General features: G+C 38.2%; 1 long non-coding RNA gene across 1 annotated transcript; it reads left to right on the forward strand.

Moving 5' to 3' along the window:
* The first annotated feature begins 19,937 nt into the window (after positions 1-19,937).
* Positions 19,938-22,203, forward strand: LOC125243310. Its single transcript, XR_007179018.1, has 2 exons — positions 19,938-20,071; positions 22,081-22,203. It is a non-coding gene; the product is annotated as an uncharacterized LOC125243310 (long non-coding RNA).
* The last annotated feature ends 4,080 nt before the right edge of the window (positions 22,204-26,283 follow it).

Raw genomic sequence — 26,283 nt, forward strand, 5'->3', positions numbered from 1 at the left:
ACATATGAAGCGCCTGACGGAATCCTTTCAGGTTCTACACATGAAGCGCCTGACGGAATCCTTTCAGGTTCTACATATGAAGCGCCTGACGGAATCCTTTCAGGTTCTACACATGAAGCGCCTGACGGAACCCTTTAAGGTTCTACATATGAAGCGCCTGACGGAATCCTTTCAGGTTCTATATATGAAGCGCCTGACGGAACCCTTTAAGGTTCTACATATGAAGCGTCTGACGGAATCCTTTCAGGTTCTACACATGAAGCGCCTGACGGAATCCTTTCAGGTTCTACATATGAAGCGCCTGACGGAATCCTTTCAGGTTCTACACATGAAGCGCCTGACGGAATCCTTTCAGGTTCTACATATGAAGCGCCTGACGGAATCCTTTCAGGTTCTACACATGAAGCGCCTGACGGAACCCTTTCAGGTTCTACATATGAAGCGCCTGACGGAATCCTTTCAGGTTCTATATATGAAGCGCCTGACGGAATCCTTTCAGGTTCTATATATGAAGCGCCTGACGGAATCCTTTCAGGTTCTACATATGAAGCGCCTGACGGAACCCTTTAAGGTTCTACATATGAAGCGTCTGACGGAATCCTTTCAGGTTCTACATATGAAGCGCCTGAAGGAATCCTTTCAGGTTCTACACATGAAGCACCTGACGGAATCCTTTCAGGTTCTACACATGAAGCGCCTGACGGAATCCTTTCAGGTTCTACATATGAAGCGCCTGACGGAACCCTTTAAGGTTCTACATATGAAGCGCCTGACGGAATCCTTTCAGGTTCTACATATGAAGCGCCTGACAGAATCCTTTAAGGTTCTATATATGAAGCGCCTGACGGAACCCTTTAAGGTTCTATATATGAAGCGCCTGACGGAATCCTTTCAGGTTCTACACATGAAGCGCCTGACGGAATCCTTTAAGGTTCTACATATGAAGCGCCTGACGGAACCCTTTAAGGTTCTACATATGAAGCGCCTGACGAACCCTTTAAGGTTCTACACATGAAGCGCCTGACGGAATCCTTTAAGGTTCTACATATGAAGCGCCTGACGGAACCCTTTAAGGTTCTACATATGAAGCGCCTGACGAACCCTTTAAGGTTCTACATATGAAGCGCCTGACGGAATCCTTTAAGGTTCTACATATGAAGCGCCTGACGGAACCCTTTAAGGTTCTACATATGAAGCGCCTGACGGAACCCTTTAAGGTTCTACATATGAAGCGCCTGACGGAACCCTTTAAGGTTCTACATATGAAGCGCCTGACGGAACCCTTTAAGGTTCTACATATGAAGCGCCTGACGGAACCCTTTAAGGTTCTACATATGAAGCGCCTGACGGAACCCTTTAAGGTTCTACATATGAAGCGCCTGACGAACCCTTTAAGGTTCTACACATGAAGCGCCTGACGAACCCTTTAAGGTTCTACACATGAAGCGCCTGACAGAATCCTTTAAGGTTCTACACATGAAGCGCCTGACGGAACCCTTTAAGGTTCTACACATGAAGCGCCTGACGAACCCTTTAAGGTTCTACATATGAAGCGCCTGACGAACCCTTTAAGGTTCTACATATGAAGCGCCTGACGGAATCCTTTAAGGTTCTACATATGAAGCGCCTGACGGAACCCTTTAAGGTTCTACATATGAAGCGCCTGACGGAACCCTTTAAGGTTCTACATATGAAGCGCCTGACGGAATCCTTTAAGGTTCTACATATGAAGCGTCTGACGAACCCTTTAAGGTTCTACATATGAAGCGCCTGACGGAACCCTTTAAGGTTCTACATATGAAATGCCAGATGGAATCCTTTAAGGTTCTACATATGAAGCGCCTGACGGAATCCTTTAAGGTTCTACATATGAAGCGCCTGACGGAATCCTTTAAGGTTCTACATATGAAGCGCCTGACGGAATCCTTTAAGGTTCTACACATGAAGCGCCTGACGGAACCCTTTAAGGTTCTACATATGAAGCGCCTGACGGAACCCTTTAAGGTTCTACATATGAAGCGCCTGACGGAATCCTTTAAGGTTCTACATATGAAGCGCCTGACGGAATCCTTTAAGGTTCTATATATGAAGCGCCTGACGGAACCCTTTAAGGTTCTACACATGAAGCACCTGACGGAATCCTTTAAGGTTCTACATATGAAGCGCCTGACGGAATCCTTTCAGGTTCTACACATGAAGCGCCTGACGGAATCCTTTAAGGTTCTATATATGAAGCGCCTGACGGAATCCTTTAAGGTTCTATATATGAAGCGCCTGACGGAACCCTTTAAGGTTCTACATATGAAGCGCCTAATAAAACCCTTTAAGGTTCTGCATATGAAGCGCCTGACGGAACCCTTTAAGGTTCTACATATGAAGCGCCTGATGGAACCCTTTAAGGTTCTGCATATGAAGCGCCTGACGGAATCCTTTAAGGTTCTACATATGAAGCGCCTGACGGAATCCTTTAAGGTTCTACATATGAAGCGCCTGACGGAACCCTTTAAGGTTCTGCATATGAAGCGCCTGACGGAACCCTATAGAACCTTTTCTTCTACGAGTGATTACTAAATTAAAAGAAAGCTAGTGTACATTTCCTCTGTGTGTGTGTTTTTGGCTGTCAGTCTAAGCACATCCACCACGACTGAAATATTAGGAACAGCATATTAAGCCACGGCACCTGGATTGAACCGAGTCGAAGGGTTAAAGCATGTGTGTACACACATGTGCTGCAGAGAAGCTGATCTGCACGTGTGCCGCACGTTCTGCAGATGACACCCCTCCCAGCCCATTTCATGTGGGGTAATGGGGCAACAGAGCTCTAATCCCTCCGCTTCGACTCCACTTCCTCAAAGCAGCCATCTGGAGATATGTCTGTCTCCTTACAGCATTTACCACAGAGGGGGCGGCGCGGTGATTAATACTATGACCAGACAGATACCATCTAAACTGAAAGAGGACCGTGCTAAATTTGGCATGTGTTATTAAACTGTTTATATTGATGATAGAAACTCTCGGGATTCACCTATATTAAATATTAAATAAACCCTTTTTAAATAAACAGTGACAGTGCTCTCTGTTCTGTATAGAACCTTAAATGGTTCTGTTAGGCGCTTCATGTATAGAACCTTTTAGGGGTTCCATCATGGGATCATTTCACGGATTTAGCTTTAATTGCTTGATTTTGTTAAGGTTCAGGTACCTTGTTAAGGTAATGAAAATCTGTTTGTTTTGCCTGCTGGTTTCCATGAACGTCTGTGAATGATAGGGATGCTTTAATCCTGCAGACATACATAGAGTTCACACACACACACACACACACACACACAGCTCCACCCAAATGAGCCTCATTAGGATTAACTGAAGTCATTAAGAAAGCAAACAGTTCAGCAGGAGAAAAAAAATTAGGGCAAAGCAAAGGTTTAAGCTTTAATATATAAGACTATGTATGTGCAGTAGGACAGAACTCCACTATTGGAAATCAAAACTAAATTTACACAATAGTAAGGAAAAGCAATTTTTTTTAATACCTCATGCTGTTTTCTGTCTCTAAGTTTGCACAATATTTCATATGTATTTTTGTTACGATGACACTCTTTAGATCAGGCCAGTTGGCCGTGTTTGACTGTAGTTAACTCTTATAGACACACACACATCAGCTGCAGCGTTATGTTGAGTTGATAATAGAGTCCACGTTGAATGAGTTTGCCCCGCCAGCACACTTCCCCTCCTCTCAGCGTCTCAGATCTTTACACAAAACAGACATAGTGTTCCTGACCACCCCCTTACACACACACACACACACTCAAACATCTCCCCATCAAAGCAACAGAGAAAAGTGTGTAGGATGAACAAAGTCAGTAAGCACACATGCTCTTCTCTTTACTCTCAGTGACTTCATCAACATTCAGGGGAAACTGCTTTAAGAAAACCATTTAACTATTTAATAAGATCTGATTAGCAGAAGATGATCAGAACACGATGGCCTTTATCTTAGAATGTTTATCTAAACACACACACGCGCGCACACACACACACACACACACACACACACACACACACACACACACACACACACACACACACACAGTGAGTAGGGAAGCCCTTTGGCCCATCAGCACCCTGTGAATGAGTGTGTGAATGTTAGGAAATATTTAGTTTGGATCTTTGCCACAAAACTCTGGCGAAAAGCTGCCGAATGTCAGCACACCTCCACCTGTGACATGAGTCTTCCTGCGTGTGTGTTTTGCAGTGAATTCACAAAGCAAATCAAAGGTTTTTGTTTTTTTTATGTATAATTGAGTGCATGTAAGCTATTAATAACAACTAAGATTAACAGCATTCATTAAAATAACTAAAATATTTAAGATAAAAATGGAAGTATTGTGGATTTGTGAAGATGTGCAGATATACAGTAGTGGTCAAAAGTGATGCCTAAGAAAACATCTTCAGCCTTCTTCTTTTATTAAAAACGTGTTAAAGATGTTGTAGTCATGTTGTGTAGTTGTGTTTGGAGTCGCTTGTTTTATCTGTGATAATAACTCAATGAAACATCATTTTTGTCCAGACCGTCATACGAAGAAATTATGAACACATACAAAAACAAGAGAGAACAAATGAAATATTAATAACTGATTATGTTGAGTCAGTGTTTGCTTTTTACTGTCAGCTTTTTGTTTTTCTGTGCATTTATTAATTTTTTTGCATAGTAAAATAAAACTGTAGTTGTAGTTTGACTTTTTTGCTAAATAATTTTGTCAAATAAATACCTTAACCAAGTTGAGTGTTTTGTTCTTTACGGAAGAGGATTAGGGCCAAGCAATAATAAAAAAATAAAACCATCTCGAGATTAAAGTTGTTAAATTTCGAGAAAAAAGTTTAGATAAAATGTTGAGAATAAAGTCATTAAATTACAAGAAAAAAAGTTGTTAAATAACGAGAACAAATTCGTTAAATTATGAGGAAAAAAGTCGTTAAATTTCGAGAAAAAAGTCGAGATAAAATGTTGAGAAAAAAGTCGTTAAATTACGAGAAAAAACTCATTAAATTTCAAGAAAAAAGTCGAGATAAAATGTTGAGAAAAAAGTCGTTAAATTACGAGAACAAATTCGTTAAATTACGAGAAAAAAGTCATTAAATTATGAGAACAAATTCGTTAAATTATGAGTAAAAAAAAGTTGAATTTCGAGAAAAAAGTCGAGATAAAATGTTGAGAAAAAAGTCGTTAAATTACCAGAACAAATTTGTTAAATTACGAGAAAAAAGTCATTAAATTATGAGAACAAATTCGTAATTTAACGAAATTTGTTCTCGAAATTTAACGAAGTTTTTTCTCATAATTTAATGACTTTTTTCTCGTAATTTAACGACTTTTTTCTCGTAATTTAATGACTTTATTCTCAACATTTTATCTCGACTTTTTTCTCGAAATTTAACAACTTTAATCTCGAGATGGTTTTCTTTTTTTATTATTGCTTGGCCCTAATCCTCTTCCGTAGTTCTTTCACTCATATCTAAAATATAAAAAAAAAAAAAAAATTTCCTCATATTTCGAATCATCGAAAGGTACTTTTAAGGTTATTAAAATCCCATATCCCCTCCGGATGTCACTTATGGCCACTACAGTATGAAAACGAGAGCATCAGATAAGGCATCGGGCGAGGTACAGTCGAACTATAATGAAGCTATTTCACTTTTAAAAGGCTCAGGGTCACTGCCTGTGTATTGTAGCTCAGATAATGGATCATGTGTGAGAAAACAGACGCTGTGTGTCCATCAAATCACTACTGAAGCACTTGTAATGTGGAGCAGGTGCCTGGAGACAAATTCTCATGAATACATGGGAAATATGAATCATCAACCATGTGGTTTCATATCAATAAAGGTTTGAAAACACTGATATGGTTTATTCCTTCTCAGTAGACAATTTTTATTTTAGCAGCCATGTTATGCTTGAAGGAGAAGGCTGGAAATGTCCATTAGCAGAGATTAAAAGTGAAAAACTTTGTTTAAATCACAGACGTCAAGCCGTTCAGGCTGAATGAAATGTTGCGTGTCGGACGCGTGTTCAACATGCAGACTGTTTAATGATACATGTCACATGTGAAGTATGACTGTAACTCTCCTATAGTGTAGATGGCATTAATCACCGTAAAATGACATGATGAGTGTTTTGGATCAGAACTGTGTGTTAGTGTGATAAATGTAATGAGTGATGGATATGACAGGTGTGTGTGTGTGTGTGTGTGTGACCAGCAGCCATGCTTAATCAGCACAGACAGAACAATGAGTCCATTTAAGCCACTGCTGATCACACACACACACACACACACACACACACACACACACACACACACACACACACACACACACACAGAGGTTTGTTTTTGTGAATTGTGGGGTCATTCCATAGGCGTAATGGTTTTTATACTGTACAAACCGTATTTACTTTCGCCCTACACCAACCCTACCTCTAAACCTAACCATCACAGGAAACTGTGCACACTTTTACTTTCTCAAAAAAACTCATTCTCAATGATTTATAAGCCTAAGGGGACATGGGCTAATGTCCTCATAAGTCACCTCTCCTTGTAATAACTATTTCATAAAAGACATATTCAAACGCACTCTGTCCGAGGTGAGGATTAAGAGCGATAAATCTAAATATACATGAGATTTGACTGCACACTCACTTGCAAAAAGTTTTTATTGATCTAGGTCTTTGCAAGTGAGTGTGCAGTCAAATCTCATGTATACCTATGTCATAACCATGTCATTATACAAATATATGTCACAAAAACACACACACATCATCAGCTGCATGCAATCACCAACTCCTTGATTAAGGATTTATTCAATAAGGAATATTTGATGATGAGTCCTTGAATTATTCTAAAAATAATGCACACGTGAGGTGGTAAAGCGACGAGACACAGATTCAACAGTCAATTATTCTGCTCATTCTCTTGTATAGTTTCTTATACATCTCATCTGAAGCGTCTAAAATGTCATTTTAGAGCTTGTAACAAAAGCTTGAGACTAAAGCAGTTATTAGAGATATAGAGATTGATGAAGTGTTTGTGAATTACCCGAGTCTGAGTCTCTCAACAGTGTTCGGCAGCTACTAATAGACCAGCTGTATGTTAAACTGCTTCAAGAACAGAAATGTTACTCCCTCCATACTGAGAAGTGTCGTGTAGCTTTGCGAATGCAAAACTATTTTATAATAATAGTAATAATTTTATTTTATTAATATTATAATTTTACTGATAAGTTTAACTATTTTTCTGTGCACGTGTCTGTGTACTGTATGTGTGTGTTTGTATGGGAGAGAGTGCATGCTTTCTATAGATTATTAAACATAATTTTGTAAGGAATTAGTTTGTCATTTGCATCCTATTGTTTGTTATGTTTATTGGTTTGCTCAGAGTCTTTTGCTGTTGTTGGAGCTTTGAAATAACTGAATCATTTGGCGAAGTGATACGAAACTGTGATGTGGTCAAAACCTGCCTGGAACTACTTCAGCTGTGCGTTTACTGGAAAATAACTGCACACCTTAGAACATCCATCAACCAATCAGAATCAAGCATTCATCAGCCCTGTAGTATAAAACAAATTTACTTCGCTAAATACAATGGAATCTGTTAATTTGTTATAACAGAGACACACAGAAACGTACAGACATTAAAACATGTTAATTATATAGTGATAAATTAATGTGTAATGTGTAGTTTTATTGATGCATCTGATGAATATAAGCATCAATAAAATAATGCAATACATACATTTTTGTTAAAAAAAGCAAATTAATACATTTTTACCCGCCATCTGAACCCCCTGATGTGTGTGTTTGAGCAGTGATGTGTTTCCGATGGATCACATGACATCGCTATACACCAGATTCAGTGTTTTAGTGATTTGAATGGTGAAAAGACTGTCCTGCTCTGACTGTGTTCAGATCATTGGCACAGCTCTGTATAATGTGATCAGTCATTGGCTTCATCTGCTTTCCAAATGTTTATTTTTGCTCATTCTTCTGGTAAACCTCCATCCAAATGGATTTTGCAAAAGCTTCCTCCTGCCAAACTTTCATAGAAGCTTGTAATATGGATTAAATAATGTTGTCACGCACAGTTTGATGGACAGCAGGTCTTTTGGAGCTTTCAAAAGGGGTTTTTGCAGTAATGCCATTTAAGAACCATTTCTGGTTCCCTAAAGAGCCTTTCAGTGAACAATTCTTATGAAGACCATTTTAATAATCAAAAGAACCGTTTTCCACTATAAAGAACCTTTAATGATATTTTTAATACTTGTGTAATGCATGTCTATATATCATTCCAGTTTCATTTATTTTGCATAAATTCCAGGCAGAGTTGTAATATTTTGTGTGAAAGAGTTAGCAAGCATTGAACTTATTCCCTAATATATGGGTGTAAACTTTGCCAACGTCATTAAGAAGGGTTTTGAGGATTATAAAGGAGAACCGGGAGGAACCAAGTGACATGAAGGCAATTAGTATGATATCGCTGACCTATCGTTGCTTGGCCAGACTCCATATCCTCCCTCTCTCTCTCTCTCTCTCTGTGGGTACAATGGAGCTCTTGTGACATTGTCCTTTGATTGGAGCTCGTGTAGTAAATATTTAGAGGGCATGCAAAGGAACTCTCATGTCAGCATATAGAGACAGATAGCTGCTATCCATCAGCTGCTGATGCTGTCTGGTGCGGGTGGTCAGCGAGGGGCTCTCTAAGTGCTGTGTGGAGCAGCGGCTGTTGATTTACCCCTCCATCACCTCTGGGTGCCCTCGTCATGACCCCACAGGTCACCCGCAATCATGAGCATCCAGCGGCCAATGGCAGGAAAGAGTTCACTGATACACACACACACACACACACATGCTTGTTACCCACTTCTTTCACTGTCCTTCATCTGAACCTACATTTTGCAGGAATATATTTAATTCTCACGGACACCATAAAATGGTGAGCAGATCACTCTCCACACACAAACACAGTGTTTCTGCAAACCTCTGGTGAACATGGTAAGAAACCAACCTCCAGTTTTTGCTAGCTCACATAGTGATAGGGAGAAAAATGTTTCATAACCTTGATTATAAGGAATGAGTGTCATATTGGAGAAAACAATAGTGAAAATTCCAATATGGGAGTAATAATTATTTGCTGAATTTATTGGGAAATGAGCTCTGACGAGGACAGTGATGATGGCATAAAACATCTGCACAAACGGAGCCCTTTCAAGCTCCAAAAGGTAACAAAATACGATTTATTTTATTCTTCTGTAATTGTTACTCTAATATCAGAGGAGTTTTATATTATCGCGACAGGTAGAGATCCTTCCGTGTTAGATATTGATCCGGGTCGATAAAGACCCGAATATGTAAGAATGATTGGCGAAACAGTCATGCATTTAAGGGTTAAATAATGTTTTAAAGGAAATTCGATTTATTTGACATCAAGGCTGGAGAAATGTTTTTTTAGAAATGTTATTCAGCTATATCATGCCATATGTCATTCAACATTATGAAACTTTTGTACTTTGACACAACGTGAAATATTAACACTTTATTTTGATGCTCCTCAACAGACATTCTACTGACTATAAGTAACTTTTCAACTACATGTCAACTTATTCTACTAACCTGAACCCTGATACTCTAATGAGAGTTAGTGGACATGTAGTTGCAAAGTTACATATAGTTAGTAGAATGTCTAAAGTGGACTATTGGGATAAAGTGCAACCCATGAAAGTCTTCCGTCCTACTCTTGGAGAACTGGCATTCATAAAGCGAACTCGACTGCTTGACTTCTGAGAGTTCTGTTTACTGGTTGAGTGCAAAGATGCAAATGATACATGATCAACTGTGCTTCTGACAGTTTTGCATTTCATAGCAATTGCAAACCATACTGAACCAAACCCTAGACTAGCTTTTCAAGCAGGTTACTGATGCACACTTGAGTTTGACAATCCACTTTCACACCAACCAAATGAATGAAACTCAAACTGAGTCCACACCAAAAACACCAACAATCCTTCACAACCTTGTTTTCGTTAACAATTAGATAGATGTGTATTCTAATAATTTTTTATTATTATTATTGATAAACACACACTAAAAAATCTTGGGTTAAAACAACCCAATTCGGGTTGAAAATGGACAAAACCAGCGATTGGGTTGTTTTAACCCAGAGGTTGGGTAAAATATTTGATCAACCTGCTGGGTAGTTTTATTTAACTCAACTATTGTTTAAAAATTACTGTATGTCTGACTTAAAACGAACCCAAAATAGGTTGGAAATTAAAAATCACACACATAATTACTAGAGGCAACAATAATAATCAAAAGGTGAACAATGTTCATTTATTAAACATTAATAAATGTTAATTTCCAACATATTTTGGTTTCATTTTAAGCAAGAAATACAGTAATTTTTAAACAATAGTTAAGTTAAATAAAACTACCCAGCAAACATTTAACCCAACCAATGGGTTAAAACAACCCAATCAATGGGTTTGTTCCATTTTCAACCCAACTTGGGTTGTTTTTAACCCAGCAATTTTTAGAGTGTAGCATTAATTTGTGTCTCTTACTCTTTAAAAGTGCTCTAATGTCAAATTAAAAGTTTTACTTCAAAAGTATTTTTTTCACTCATTATGTTGTAATAATCTTTTGCTGTGCTTCACTTATTTAGATGCATTGACTAACACACTAAACGTAAAGATAATTTTAACTGTAGCGTTACACGTTATTACTTTTAAAGTTAATATATTTTAAATGTAGTAAATTGCAAATTCATCATTAAAATGTGTAATTACAAATATATTTAAATAAATGATGTACATTTTACCTTGCATATACTTTAGTTTACCGTAAATGTTTGTTAGTACATTTCATATTTCATTAAATAACTTTAACCGTATTTCAAAGACAACAGAAGTAATTATGGAATTACATATAAAGATGTTCTTAAGTTCAATTTAAATTAGTCAAAATCTCCAAAATTCAGCTAATTGCATTTAATATAAACTTTAAACTATATAATACATGCATTTCAGTATATTAATTCTTTAATATGTACTAGTTTTAAAAGCATGCCAAAGTGTACATCTTTTTCAAGAATCACACTGTGATTCCTGAAGCTATGTACACGATTAAGTATAAGTAGCTAAAAATATATGCTTGTGTGTGTTAATATGCATTCGTGACTGTATGTGTGCGTGTGTCAGAGAGAGCGACTGCGATCCCCGTGATTTGTTGACATCAGACCTGTAATTACAGCGGCGCTCCAGATCACACACGGATGTTTCTGTCACTGTCCCTTTAAAACTCAATTCACCTGACAAACTCAATAACAGTACATGAGGAAAATGTCAAGCTCACAGCAAACACACACCCAGCACTCTAGAACACAAGGACGACGGCGCATGAGCTCACAATCACAGCTGGAGGCCTGCGGTTAAAGAGGAACACCAGTGTAAGTGCGTTCGAGTGTTGATTGTATTGTTGGAGGACAGCCCTTGACAAACACATGGAGACTGTTTGACTGGCCGCTGTAGCTGCCCTGTGTTTAACACATCCTTTACCTGCACCTGAGTGAGTCACGCCTCACCTGAACGGCTCGGTGACGCCACTCCTCGGAGACAAACACACACACACAAACACGCCGATGGTTGGTGGCGATTTAGCCGCAACCTAATTACACAGGAAGCCAAAGGAGCAAAACCTGTAATCATTAATGCGACTCCTTACAACAAAGAACAGAGTGAAGTCTGACCTCTGAGACAATAACACACACAGATACTGAACCCGCGACCTGTCGAAAACAAAAACACACGCACACCTCTGTTATCTCCCGTGAGTCAGTGGATCAGACCTACAGCGACATGACTCATGACAGCCAAACTCGTGCTCACAGACACACGCACACATAAAATCTCGATATTGAAACAAAAAGTTTCAGGGATAAACAGCCTCTGAAACAGAGTGACCTTTGACCTGACAGTTGTGATTGTTCTACATTTCTCGTTCTGTTCAGATAAAATACGTTCCCTGATAACAGTGCGAGAGAGTTACTTATTACTACATATTATCACTTTCCTTTCACTTTTGAGGTTAAATATCAGCTATACAGTTTTTGTATAAATCATCCATTTTGAAAGCAGATTTTTATGCTCACCAAGGCTGATCAAAAAATACACAACCAACAGTAATATTGTGAAATTTTATAAGAATTTGAAATAGCTGTTGTCTGTGTGAATATATTGTAAAATGCAATTAAAAAACTGTGATCAAAGCTGAATTTTCAGCATCATTACTGCAATCTTCAGTGTCACATGATCCTTCAGAAATCATTCTGATATGATGATTTGATGATCAAGAAACATTTCTAAATATTGCTGCGAGCATCAGTTATTGGGGTTAAAGCGCTTTAAGGCCTTTAAAGGATTAGTTCACTTTCAAATAAAAATTTCCTGATAATTTACTCTCCTCCATGTCATCCAAGATGTTCATGTCTTTCTTTCTTCAGTCGAAAAGAAATGAAGGTTTTTGATGAAAACATTCCAGGATTATTCTCCATATAGTGGACTTCTATGGACTCCAAACGGTTGAAGGTCAAAATTACAGTTTCAGTGCAGCTTCAAAGAGCTTTAAAGGATACCAGACGAGGAATGAGAGTCTTATCTAGAGAAACCATCGCTCATTTTCTAAAAAAAATAAAAATAAAAATTATATACATTTTAACCATAAATGCTCATCTTGAACTAGCTCTCTTCTTCTTCTCTATTAGAATTCCAGCAGTGTAGACGCTGCTAAGTGTATTACCGCCCTCCAGAGGTCAAAGTTTGAACTAAATGTTATATACTTGCACTAGTATATTGTATATGACAATTTAGTTCAAACTTTGATCTGAACATGAACATCTTGGATGACATGGGGGTGAGTAAATTATCAGGAAATTTTAATTTGAAAGTGAACTAATCCTTTAAGCACATGCATAAAAAGGTATAATGTTTTAATTAACAATCCTGTAACCATCTCGATCATAGATGGAAAAGACCATTTACAGGCAATTTACCATAGGAAATATATGGTTTTTAAAGTTTTTTAACAGTTATCGAGGTTGAGCCAGAAACCTAGGACTAGTTCGCCAAAGTTGGTTTTTGAAACAATCTTCAATATTTAACGAATGATTCGATGGACAGCGGCGGTCCTAGAGGCAAAGTTGCTCAGAATGAGGAGTTCCACCATGTGGTATGAATGTCATTGGCATGTGTGACAAATTGCGTGATACACAATGCTTTACACACGTGAAAAACGTGAAGGCGCCCCCCCGGTGGCCAATTTCTTTCAAATTTCTCACAGGCCCAGCGAGTTTCATTCAGAACGACCTCCGTTAACCTTGTCTGATAGCTGCTCAAACTTTAGTTGGCGATGGCGGACATGTTTTTTGAGATACATCAATGTCCTCGTAAACAATCATGGCACCTCGGACAAAGACGCTGCATGACCGTTTTCAAGTCGATCGGACTGTCTGTGAGGTAGTTATAGCCGTTTTCATGGGTTTTTTTTGCTGTTATAGCACCACCAAGTGACCAGTCGCCGCATACTTTTTCACACGATCGCAGAATGAGCTCTTACATATCTGTGCCATGTTTGGTGAAAATATCTCATTTTGTTCACGAGTTATAGCAATTTTACCACTTCGAATGTTTTGGCGGCCCTTAGAGAGCATGAACCAGAATTTCAACTTTGTATCTTGCTGCACTGGTTTGGTTCCGGTCGGGTCAAAAACCTAGGACTAGTTCGCAATAGTAGTTTTTCCGTACTTTTGACCGCAGTAGTGCTGTAGGGCGAGCCTCGGTGACGTTGAAGGTGGTGTGAGCACTACCAGCTCTCAAAGATTCATTAGTCTCTATGACTTACGGTTTGGTCTGCCTGACCACTTTCAGGGGAGAATGCTGATCCTTGGAAAACTGAACAATTTCAATAGAGTTTCAGCGCTACATGCTTGAACCACTGATGACTCATAGCTGTGCTAATTCATATTTTTTGTGGAAACTGTGATTTTCAGGATTCTTTGATAAATAGAAAGTTCAAAAGAACAGCTTTTATATGCAATATACAGTACAGTCCAAAAGTTTGGAACCACTAAGATTTTTAATGTTTTTAAAAGAAGTTTCGTCTGCTCACCAAGGCTACATTTATTTAATTAAAAATACAGTAAAAAACAGTAATATTGTGAGATATTATTACAATTTAAAATAACTGTTTTCTATTTGAATGTATTTGACAAGTAATTTATTCCTGTGATCAAAGCTGAATTTTCAGCATCATTACTCCAGTCTTCAGTGTCACATGATCCTTCAGAAATCATTCTAATATGCTGATCTGCTGCTCAAGAAACATTTAATGTGTACAATTGTACAAAATATTTGTGTACAATATTTTTTTTCAGGATTATTTGATGAATAGAAAGTTCAAAAGAACGGTGTTTATCTGAAATCTAATCTTTTGTAACATTATAAATGTCTTTACTGCCACTTTTGATTGATTTAATGCATCCTTGCTGAATAAAAGTATTCATTTCTTTAATTCTTTTCAAAAAAATAAAAATACAAATTCTTTCTGACCCCAAACTTTTGAACGGTAGTGTATAATGCTACAGAAGCTTTGTATTTCAGATAAATGCTGTTCTTTTGAACTTTCTATTCATCAAGGAATCCTGAAAAAAAAAGTACACAACTGTTTTCAACATTAAAAATAATCATAAATGTTTATTGAGCAGCAATCAGCATATTAGAATGATTTCTGAAGATCATGTGACACTGAAGACTGGAGTAACGATGCTGAAAATTCAGCTTTGCATCACAGGAATAAATTATTTTGTCAAATATATTTAAATAGAAAACAGTTATTTTAAATTGTAATAATATTTCACAATATTACAGTTTTTTACCGTATTTTTAATTAAATAAATGTAGCCTTGGTGAGCAGACGAAACTTCTTTTAAAAACATTAAAAATCTTAGTGGTTCCAAACTTTTGGACTGTACTGTAGGTCTGTAATATGACTTTTGATCAATTTAATGTGTCCTTCCTCATTAAAAGTATTTATTTCTTTAAAAAATAAATCCTACTGAGCTCAAACTGTTGAACGGTGGTGTATATGTAATGCCACTAATGTTTGAGCAGTGCAAGCACACCAGGCCAAGAAAGAGAACCTGAGAAATCAGAGAGAAAAGTGTCAGAAACAGTGCAAAACCACACACACACACACACACACACACACAGACGACAACTGCCCCACACACTGAACAAAGTCATGACGGCCTAGAATAACAGCAGCCTGACAGACTGTCAGTGTGTGTGTGTGTGTGTGTGTGTGTGTGTGATGGGTGGCAGAATGCCACTGACAGCTGAATTTACAAATTGATTCTAATTGACAAACACAAAGAGGAACACACAAGTTAGAGCAAATGGTTACAGAGAACACACACAGAGATGATTCAAAGGCCAAAGATCAGGAATATAGATATTTCACGAGTTCATATAATCATCACATGTGATAAAGGTGAGCTGTCCATTACTGAGAGAACATGATTTCCAGAGCACAAGATACTGCTGTCGACACAACAATACATTATGATAAATAAAGATTCAAATAAAGACCTTTAACATCCATGGGATTCTTTAATGGTTCTTTTGAGAACTGCTACGTTCTTTTGTGGATCTTCTATGGAAAACACTCCTGGGATGTGTTTCCCGAAAGCACCGTTAGCCAACTATGGTCGTAAGTCCCATTGAACTCTGTTGGTAACTTGCGACCATAGTTCGCTTTGGGAAACGCACCCCTGGTGTTTAAAATAAAGCTGGAGAAATGTTAGGAAATTCATCTCAGGAATGAGGTGAGCCGCTCCTTGAGTGATGATTGACAGGTTTAAATGAACAAGCTCCTCCTCCTAAAAAAAAAAAAGTTCATAACCTGAACACACTTATCTACTATAATTTCTTGTATCGCTCCAGGAAACTCGAACTCTCGCACGCAGGTGTGTCTCGACATGAAGTTGGGACGGAGCCTCAGCATGATTTGGCGTAATAAAACCTCATTCATCCGCTGGTTTTCCTGCTGAGAGGTGCGGTAGACTTGAGATAATGTTATCACTGAACGCTGTAGTATTCACTGGACGACTGCCAAACAATGATGTGTGTGTGTTGAAAGTGAGTGTGATTTTGCTTTCCTCTCCATAGGCCAGTGGCGCATTAACACAGTATGCATGTTCCTTATATTTTTAGAAAGTGTCGTACTGCGTGTGTGTGTGTGTGTGAGCCGTGGCTCTGTCCTTGTGCGTGAACGGCTGTGAAATGTGAGTCACTCCAGCGATGTCAAACTGGCGAGCGTAAGCAGCGTCACCTGTCGCCCCGCCGCCCGCAGACAGGCCGCGCCGCAGCAGCTGAGGGTCACCGGTTCAGCGGGCGTCTGCCACACACTTGCCACATTCCCTTTTAACGACCGCCATTGTTTTTCTTTCTCTTTTTTCTGTCCTTGTGTGCTGTAACTCAACTCCTTCACAGCTCTCATCTTTTCATTTCATTCCCCTCTCTCTCTGCTGCCATCCCTCACACACACTTTACTGGCAGTGAAAGCTGCACACACACACACACACACACACACACATTCCTTTCTCTCTCTCTCTCTTTAACCATTATCCGCCACAGTAGGGATCATCTTTCAGTTCAGCATGTCCTCTAGTTATCACTGCAGAGCTCAGATTATAAACACATGTAAACACATACACACTGCTGCTCAAAGGTTTGAGGAGAAAAAAAAACAGTAAAAGTGACAGTAAAGACATTTATAATGTTAAAACAGATTTCTATTTCAAATACATGCTGTTCTTTTGAACTTTCTATTCATCAAAGAATCCTGAGGATTAAAAAGCATCTCGGTTTCCACAAAAATATGAACTGTTTTCAACATTGATATAATCATAAATGTTTCTTGAGCAGCAAATCATCATATTATTATGAAGGCTGGAGTAATGCAATTCAGCTTTAATCACAGTCATCACTGATGTATCTGATGATTCTGGAATACATGACTTCAAATGCAGTTTATAATCATATAAAATAGTGAATTTACAATGGTAAATCTACACAGGTCTCAAAAAGAGTCTTTCTGAAGATGCAAACAGGTGTTTTTTTTTTTTTTTTTTGTCTTTTTCTTAAAATAAAGTTAACTTTGGTCATATAAATGTAGTCTTATTTAATGGAGAAGGAAATTGGTGTCATAAAAGTGCTATTTAAATCAATTACTCCCTTTTCTAAAAACATCCACCATGTTTTGTTTTAGACAATCATTCAAATGTTCAAGTTTCATGTGTGTTCATGCCGTTTAGAGAAACAAAACTCCATCGTTCACTAGCCTCTTTAGGATAACTAGTATGTGAATTAGGTTATTAATGATCTATAACACCACATATTTACCATAATGCTTGGAATTTGCCAAAAAATGAGATTTATATGTCACAGGCACTTCAGTAAGTTTGAGGGACAAAATAGCGGATAATAACAAGGCTTATCAGAACAGCGATTTGATTGGCTGTTTGGGCTGTTGCTTTGCAGTTGAAGTTCATTTTTAGCAAATGTGCATCAGTTTGACACTGAAGGTTTTTGCTGGAATTCTATTTTTTAATGGTTAGCATCAGTGATGGATCATCATTCTATTTAACAACTATTACTGAACACATAAAAAAACAGAAAGTACCACAGTTAAACTATGTCACCGTATTGGGAAAAAATGGCCCTGTTCTGCTGAGCTAGTTGTGGTTAACTTGTGGTTAACTAAGTTAAATTTAACTTGTGGCAAATTTGCTGCAAATGTCTGGCAGAAGTTTGCCATAATGGCTTTTCTACAGAACTATATACCATGTACCATAGTAATTCAGTTCTTAAATACCATGGTAAATGAATATGGCAGTCATTCAGTACCACTGTATTACCATCTGATACCATCCCCTTCCTTTAATAAAATAAACATATTTTAAGGGTTATGCACATTCTGTCAAAAAACATCTCAAAATAAAAAATAAAAATATTAAGTGTTGATAGCGAAATCGAAGAATGAACTGGTGTAAAGTAATTTCGAACAAAATCAGGCCAAAACAAAGTTCATTTCAGAAGTTCAAAACTGTAAACTAGTAAACGCCTCTGAACTACCATTGGTCCATAATTATGACATAATAGGTGGGTGTGGCTTTGAGGCTCCGCCTTCTCTGAGGTGTAAATCTTCTCCGGTTCATTTCTTCTGTTCAGTCGGTCGAGGTCAGACACGAGTAAAACATGAACACACTGGAGAGACGCCTAATAGTAGAAACTGAAGCTGTGATTCTAATTTAAAGAGACACTGACACTGTTTTTCATGTTTAATACTGTAAAGCTGCTGCTTTATGAGCTTTTGATATATAAGAGGTCATCGTACTATGAGAATATCCTGTGAGTTTCAGAGCTGAAAACGTCCTTGTTAGTCCAATAAAAGCTTTTATTGACACCAGACCCAGAGAACGACTGATCCTGGAATGTGCCTATAGGTGAAACTCCGCCTCCACAGAAGAAACCAACGCCCACTTCATCATTGCAGCGTTAGCCCCGCCCACTGGTGTGTCAGTGAGGTGAGGAGGAGAGAAGAGCGATACAGGATTAAAATCACATTACCTTTCAAAGGATCCTAATGCTAGGAATATGATTATTTATTTTCAACAATGTGAATGTCTCAGTTGAGCTTTATTTAAATATTTAATATTTAAATTATATAAAGAAAACGATCAAAGAACGCTCCCTTTACAATCGCTGGAGCTGTCAATCAAACAGAGCAAGTTTATCAGTGACTGAGTTCTGGACTCGCGCCAAAACTCACATTTTATTCAATGAATCTCTAGTTATATCGCATTTGCATTTAGTTACGATGAAAGCATTCGTTAGTGTGCAGAAATTGAGTTTCAATGACGAGATCACTGCTTTCATGAGCTCAACAACATGTCTGTGATCGCTTAAAATAGAGCGTTCAAATCAGAGGCTAAAATTATTTCTAAATTATGACAATTTTTGATGTAAAAAGCATAGCAACATTATAAGTGCACTGCAGAAAACATTATAAAATAATAAAACCACACAGTTCATGACCCCTTTAAAGTGATCTATTGTATAAATAAACGTGACTGGAGTCTGAATCAAACACATCCACATCACTGTGATCCGATGCTTTCTGAACTGCTGTTTTCTCACCGCTGGTGTTTCTGTTGTGTGTTTATTCTGTTATTGAGAGGAAAGCACATATTTACATATTCATCTAAATGTGGGCGGAGTCAGGATGCTAATTGGTCATGCATTTCAAACTTCTTTTCATCCCTAAGTGAAGAACGAATTATAATTTTTCCGTGAGTATATCGAGGCCTGAACTCGCTGCAGCGTTGGTCCACCCAGCTCACAGGGACAATAGAGCTGCGATACCTGACCCCTGACAGACGCTCTATTCCTACCTCACAGGTCAAAGGTCAGCAGCCCTTCACAACACTTTTAGAGCCAATAAAACTGAAACCAAATCCATGACTCAAGGTGAACCAGAAGAAGATGACAGAGATTAATGTCGACAGTTCAAAACTCCTGGGCTTAAACTTCTGTTGTCTTTAGTTGTGAATCACTGACACCTGTGACGGCAGCAACTGCTGCAGGAATCAATAGCTCCTGCTTTTGCTGGAATGTGCATATGGACGTATATATGTACATGAGTGTGTGTGTGTGTGTGACTCACCACATTGTTCTTCTGCTTGGTATTTTACTCCTGATTAAAGCTGCAAACTCTAAAGCGAGCCAAACAACTGTGTCAGCAGCAGCATGTGTGTGTGTGTGTGTGTGTTTCATACAGGGATTCATCATTCTGCAGTGATGTGTGTGTTCATTGGCCCTGTCCCCGCTCTCCTCACAGAAACGCTGAAGCCATCGTGACGGATGCAGGACATGATGAATGTTTCATCTGTATCGCAACTGTCAAGAGGAGGTCAGACACACACATATGGACACACACACACACACACTGGCAGTAAAGAATTTGAGGAGGGGAGGCTCTGACACCACTAATATCATCTCTAATATAATCTTCTCACAGCAGCAATGCGTTATCCTGTCAGATTCTTCAGAAAATCATCCAGGAATTAAACACATGCTACACACACACACACTGACAGCAGTCTTCATACACAATCTGACAGCCGCTAATTACCCCTAATTGATAAAGTCACTTCACTGAGAGGGGGTCTGAAGTCTGATTAGCCTGCAACAGATGGGGCTGCAATCATCACGGCCTTATTGACCACTCGGTGTGTGTGTGTGTGAGAGAGAGAGAGAGAGAGAAGCCTCAATGATGCTGTATTGCTCCCCTAAGAAGTTTATCAAGGCAAGCATTGCACCCTAGGGAAATCTCTCTTCTCTTCTCTTCTCTTCTCTTCTCTTCTCTTCTCTTCTCTTCTCTTCTCTTCTCTTCTCTTCTCTTCTCTTCTCTTCTCTTCTCTTCTCTTCTCTTCTCTTCTCTTCTCTTCTCTTCTCTTCTCTTCTCTTCTCAATACCAGTTACACCAAGCATGGCCAATAGTTCATACAAAAATGAAATTTGTGCCTTTATTTACCCTTATGATGCACCAAACCATCTTTCTGAAGAATGTTCAAGCTGCTTTTTCCAATAGTCAAGTCAAGATCACCTTTATTTTGGTCACACTTTAGTTTAGGGTCCAATTCTCACTATTAACTATGACTTTCCTTCAATGAGCTCCTAATTACTGCTAATTAATAATTAGTAAGTTAGTTTTTAAGTTTGTTTATTGGGTAAGATTGTGGGATGTAGAATATGGTCATGCAGAATAAGGCATTAATATGTGCTTTATAAGTACTAATAAACAGCCAATATCCTATATGCAACTAGTTAACAGTGAGAATTGGACCCTAAACTAAAGTGTTACCATTTATATAGAGCTTTATACAATAGAAATTGTTGTCAAAGCAGCTTCACAGGAAAGTAACAGAATCAATGATGCAAACGCCACCAAATATGAGACAGATTGAAAGTGCAGTGAAAGCAAACATTGACTGGGTGTTTAGGATTCAAAATGGATAATAAAACTACCTTAAAGTATTGCAAAATTAATAATCTGCTATTTTCAATATGTTTGTGAGGAGGAGAATTTTGGTCATTATTTACTGAAAATCTGTCCACTCTCAAATCTATGGAGCCCCACACAAAACATGGAAGAAAAATACATATTGTGGCTATGAATGAAGAATTCCTTCCTATGTGTTATGAATTTGTGGCCACTATTTATTAATTTTTTAATAAATTTGTTTGAGTTAAATTGTGGCCACTTTGTACAAATTTGTGCTCTCTTTTCAGGTAAACCGTGGCCATGTTGTAGTAATTTATTTAATTGATATAATTTAGTTACCAGAAAATAATTAAGCATTTATTTATAATTTAGCATAATTTAGTTATTTTCCAGACATTAAGTCGAGTCCAACTATAAGCTGCAGTGGGTCACAATTTCCCAAAAAAACAAAACAAAAAACAACTTTGTTGTCACATTTTATTATTTCAAACAGAATGTAAAATACCTGTAAATAAAACAAAATGTTTGCAATACGTCATAAACTATAAACATGTGTTTTGGTTCCCCTCACTCCACCACGATTCCTTTAAATTTCACAGTATTCGGAATAGAACAGGAATAAAAATGTACAGTAATTGGAAAACATAAATTTTAATGGACTTTACTATAAACAACATTTATTATTAACAGCAAGCCCGTGCAAGTCAAATCTCATTTGTGATTTTGCATTTTAAAACTGTGTTATGTTTGTTTGAATATGCACATGCGTCAATGAGATTCAATATTTGGGAGCAAATGATTTTATGAACTTGGAAGAGATTTGGATGACTTCAGTTTGGGTCTGTTCTTTATGCAAAGCTACTGTATGAAAAATGCTGTGAATAGTCTGATCACTTTATGCTTGTTTTCTGTAGAAAAAAACAACCTGAATCTTCTGTCGAGAGAGAAAGTCATACAGGAGTGGAATGACAAGTTTACAGCTTTAATGGCATGACAAGCATCAAATATGGGATTATGCGGTTAAAAGTAGGAAATGAGAAAATACAGTTTCACCAAAAGAATGGAGAAATAAGAAGAGAGGAGAGGAGAGAGGAGGAGAAGAGAAGAGAGAGTGATGGGGCGACTCTTGTTGACCTTCTGTTGGACTGAACCTTTTCATTAGTGCAAGAGACAACTCAAGGATGGAGTCTGGGAGATGAATTAGGACGAGGGGCCACAAATTTGTCCAGGACAAGGCCTTCCCTGATTAAAACTCATCTGAGTAACATCACCTCCGAAACACCCCGGCCCAATCTGTCTCCACACAACACATGTGTGAGTTAGTGCGAGTGTGTTATGAAGGAGAAAAAGATGCACAAGAAGGTCACTCTATTTGAACCGAACTTTTAGAGACATCGTGTGTGGATTAGTGTGGGAGAAGCAATGATAATGTTCAAGAGAAAAAGCATCATGTTTTAGGGTTATTTGGACCAGACATTTACAGTCATCTGCACCACCACACAAGTTAGCAAACTTCCCTGAGAAAAGCACATAACAACCTACTCAAACCAACTGGAAATGGAGATTAACCAGACTTTATGATAACTGTCTTGACTGATGACACTATTAGGCTCTTACATTTGTACAACTGCACCACTAAAAGTTATTCCTAAGATTTTGAAAAACCTGTATCACATAGTAATTTATTTATTTCCAATCATTTGAGTAGAAAGTGCCTATAAATGAATCTTAAACACAGGAATGGATGAGTTATTATGTAAGGTGGCCCCATATGCTCCAGGTGGCCCCGGGGGACCCTCATTGTCACCAGGGACAGTTGGGTTGGAAAAGAGGTCTTGGTAAGCTGCTAAAGAGCTAAAGCTTACAGAGAGAATGGTGACCATGAGCCATGATTAAACCGGTTAACCCACAGACATCTAATGACCTGAACACCCACAGACCACTGTATGAGTGTCTGTCTGAGTGAGTATAAACTGTTGCACTTGTACTATTGCAGATTTTGACATTAACTTTTTTGCTCACCAAGCCACCGTGTCTAGTGGTTTTACAAAGTTACTAGCCACTCAGCATTTTCACTGGCCACAGTTTTGACACTGATACCATGAAGACAAACTGCCATATAGATATTTTTAATATCATCTCATAATTTGGCAGCAGGTATATTAGGCTGCTGTCAATTTAAGACCTGATGCACTGATCCATTATACTGTTACACATGTGTTTTCTTTCTCAACTGTTTACATTCACTTCAAACATAACTGACTGTGTTTACATGAACACTCACCAAGACCAGCATTTTGACATTATTTTGAGTGTACTTAAAGGTGCCATCGAATTGAAAACTGAATTTATCTCGGCATAGTTGAATAACAAGAGTTCAGTACATGGAAATGACATACAGTGAGTTTCAAACTCCATTGTTTCCTCCTTCTTATGTAAATTTGATTTGTTTAAAAGACCTCCAAAGAACAGGCGAATCTCAACATAACACCGACTGTTACGTAACAGTCTGGATCATTAATATGTACACCCCCAATATTTGCATATGCCAGCCCATGTTCAAGGCATTACACAAGGGCAGCCAGTATTAACGTCTGGATCTGTGCACAGCTGAATCATCAGACTAGGTAAGCAAGCAAGGAACAATAGCGAAAAATGGCAGATGGAGCAATAATAACTGACATGATCCATGATATCATGATATTTTTAGTGATATTTGTAAATTGTCTTTCTAAATGTTTCGTTAGCATGTTGCTAATGTACTGTTAAATGTGGTTAAAGTTACCATCGTTTCTGACTGTATTCACGGAGACAAGAGCCGTCGCTATTTTCATTATTAAACACTTGCAGTCTGTATTAGGGCTGCACGATATATCGCATGAGATTGTCACGCGCATTTCGTCAGTAAAGCCGGTTCCCTGATTACCGCTAAATCGCCATCACCTGCTTTCAAATGTTGCGGCATTTAATAGACAGAGCCGTAGATCACTGAAAAGCCACGCAATATCGCGTTCATATCGCAGATGAATCGCCTTCGATAATGAACGCGATATTGCGTGGCTTATCAGTGATCTACGGCTCTGTGTATTAAATGCCGCTCCATTTGAAGCAGGTGATGTCGATTTAGCGGTAATCAGGGAACCGGCTTTACTGACGAAATGCGCGTGACAATCTCATGCGATATATCGTGCAGCCCTAGTCTGTATAATTCATAAACACAACTTCATTCTTTATAAATCTCTCCAACAGTGTGTAATGTTAGCTTTAGCCACGGAGCACTATCAAACTCGTTCAGAATCAAATGTAAACATCCAAATAAACACTGTACTTACACGATTAGACATGTTGCATGACGAACACTTTGTAAAGATCCATTTTGAGGGTTATATTAGCTGTGTGAACTTTGTTTATGCACTGATGGAGTCGAGAGCTCGGGAGGGGGCGGAGACTGTGAGCATTTAAAGGGGCCGCAGCCTGAATCGGCGAATTTCTAATGATGCCCCAAAATAGGCAGTTAAAAAAAATAATAAAAAAAAATCTATGGGGTATTTTGAGCTGAAACTTCACAGACACATTCAGAGGACACCTTAGACTTATATTACATCTTTTAAAAAGACATTCGATGGCACCTTTAACTGTTTAAGTGCAATAAGCAGCTAAAAATAACCAACCCGATCTCACAGCAATAAGTACATATTTTACGAGGTGGCTAATTCGTACAAATTTGTATGTTTATTGCTAAATTGTATGTATTTTATGAGTTGCCAAATTCGTATGAATTTGTACGAATTACCTACACCTTACCCTCCAGTGACCTCACCCCTAAACCTACCCGTCACTGGGGTTTAGATAAATTTGATGAAAACCAGTAAGGCCATATGAATTCGTACGAATTAGTCACCTCATAAAATATGAACAAATTGGTTGTGGGATAGCGTTGAAATAACTAAATTTAGTACTGAGAGGCGGCTTTATGTGCCTCACTTTGGGTGTGAGCACAAAATCTGCGGTGATGGGAAAAATTATGCACAAAATGTGCAATGCTGAAATTCAATCCGTGTAATATTCATCCGGACCAAATGAAACAAGTGAATGAATGAATTACCATTTTAAAGTTCAGTTGTGTACTTGATTACAAAATACAACTGTAAGTACACATCTTATTTATAGTGCTAATTTATGCTGATTTCAATTTTTAAAAGGGTGGTGGAAGGGTTTAAAAACGGTCATAAAAATAAAATAATAATTATTGTCCTAAAATAGCTTTAATTAGTTTTTTCATATTTTTATTCTTCTTCATGGGATTCACCTGGACAGATTTGTTTAGGGATATTCATGCAGAAATGTGGTTACATGTAATAAGAGTAAATTATGCATAATTACCTGCAACTAAACCTATTCATTGTAACAAAGATGCCTTAAAATAAAGTGTAACGGGATAATTTATTAAAGTGCTTTCATGTCTCATTTCAATAAATGAGATGTCATTTTGTTTGCATAGAGAAGGAAATGAACAGGGCTGTTCTACAAACAAATCCCAAATAAATGGAGCGACTGGAGGAAGGAGAGGAGAGGAGAAGTGGGGGTGCGTGACTCCATCAGATCCGGCAGATAAGGCCCTTCATGCAGCAGGGGCCCGGAGGCGCACCTGAGGGCCGGAGCGGAGGCGGGGGGTGGACAGCAGTAAAGACTCGAGCAGCGAAAAGTGAAGCTTGTTGGGAAAGGGTGTGCCAGAACTGAGTCACCATCATTACCATAACTTTCTTTGAGGTTGAGAGATTTTTGGCATCTTGTTCCCACGCTTGTTGTTTGTGTCCTCCTGTGATTATATCTAGCACTTGTTACTTGTTCTGGCATTTCCTGTGCACAAATCATCAGAGCCAGAGGTCAGAGGTCAAGCCATGAGATTTTCTTTTTTTATATATCTGTCTAATTCATTGAAATGATCCAACGCTACTTCTCTAATGAACTCAAGGAGAGCGAGGGCAGATTTACAGTGATGTAAACGCTGGTCTGTTCCTCAAAGTTATATATATATATATATACTGCACATGTTAAATATAAATATACAGTTAAATGTAGTGCATGAGCTGCTTTATGATATTTTATGGTGCTTT

This window comes from Megalobrama amblycephala, linkage group LG13 (genome assembly GCF_018812025.1).
Source record: "Megalobrama amblycephala isolate DHTTF-2021 linkage group LG13, ASM1881202v1, whole genome shotgun sequence".
Classification (NCBI taxonomy): domain Eukaryota; kingdom Metazoa; phylum Chordata; class Actinopteri; order Cypriniformes; family Xenocyprididae; genus Megalobrama; species Megalobrama amblycephala.